This window comes from Nannospalax galili, unplaced genomic scaffold, assembly GCF_000622305.1.
Source record: "Nannospalax galili isolate Female #2095 unplaced genomic scaffold, S.galili_v1.0 scaffold368, whole genome shotgun sequence".
Classification (NCBI taxonomy): Eukaryota; Metazoa; Chordata; class Mammalia; order Rodentia; family Spalacidae; genus Nannospalax; species Nannospalax galili.
In genome coordinates this window covers 1,703,008-1,704,087 of record NW_008359963.1, presented here as the reverse complement: position 1 = coordinate 1,704,087, position 1,080 = coordinate 1,703,008, and positions in this window count along the sequence as shown.

Genomic DNA, 1,080 nt, shown 5'->3' with positions numbered 1-1,080 from the left:
TGCAAATTAAAACCACTTTGAGATTTCATCTTACTCCAGTGAGACTGGCTAAGATCAAGAGAACAAGTGATACCAAATGTTGGAGAGGATGTGGGGAAAGGGAAACATTCATCCACTGCTGGTGGGGGTGCACACTTGATTGACCCCTATGAAAGCAGTGTGGAGAACTCTTAAAAAACTACAAATGAACCTACCATTTGATCCAGTTATACCACTCCTTGGCATATACCCAAAGAACTCATCCTATTGCAGAGACACTTGTACATCCATGTTTGTTGCTGCTCTTTTCACAATAGCTAAGAGATGGAAGCAACCTAAGTGTCCCTCAATTGACGAGTGGATAATGAAAATGTGGTTCATTTATATGATGGAGTTTTACTCAGCAGTAAAGATGAAATCATGAAATTTGCAGGTAAGCAGATGGAACTAGAATCTGTTATACTAAGTGAAGTAACACAGACTCAGAAAAAAATCAACATATGTTCTCCCTCATATGTGAATCCTAGATCCAAACCCTGATAAGTGAGTATGTATCCAGATATAACTACAGGAACCAGAATAATGGAAAGGAAACAGGGAGGTAAAGGAAAAGAAAGAATCTGAAGGAGAAGAACAGTAGGAAACAGGCCTTAATAAGGGAGATATGGATAAGAATTGGGGTAGTTTAAGGGAGGAGGGGTGGCAAGGGTATACAAGGAACCCAGGGGATAAAGGGAAAGAAGGAGCTCAAGAGAGGTAGGACCATAGGAGAAGGGTATTATTAAGGGAGAAAGTGGGGAAATGGGGACACCTTAGGTGGGAAAACCATGATGGAGGGGTGAGACAATGTGAGACATAAATAATGCCTAGCTAGTTTTGAAAACCAGAGGGAACCATATTAATTGAAGAACCTATTGACAAATTATACATACAACTAGCTCAAGGAATATAATACATGTCTAGGCAAGGTTTATCTGAGAATGTTCGGTTTTTGCCCAAGCTTTATCTACATGGCACATGGTAATCAAAAGTACCAGACTGGTGGAACTAACCTTCTTGGATGTTTAACAGCCATACTTTGAGGCCTATACTAATTTGGTC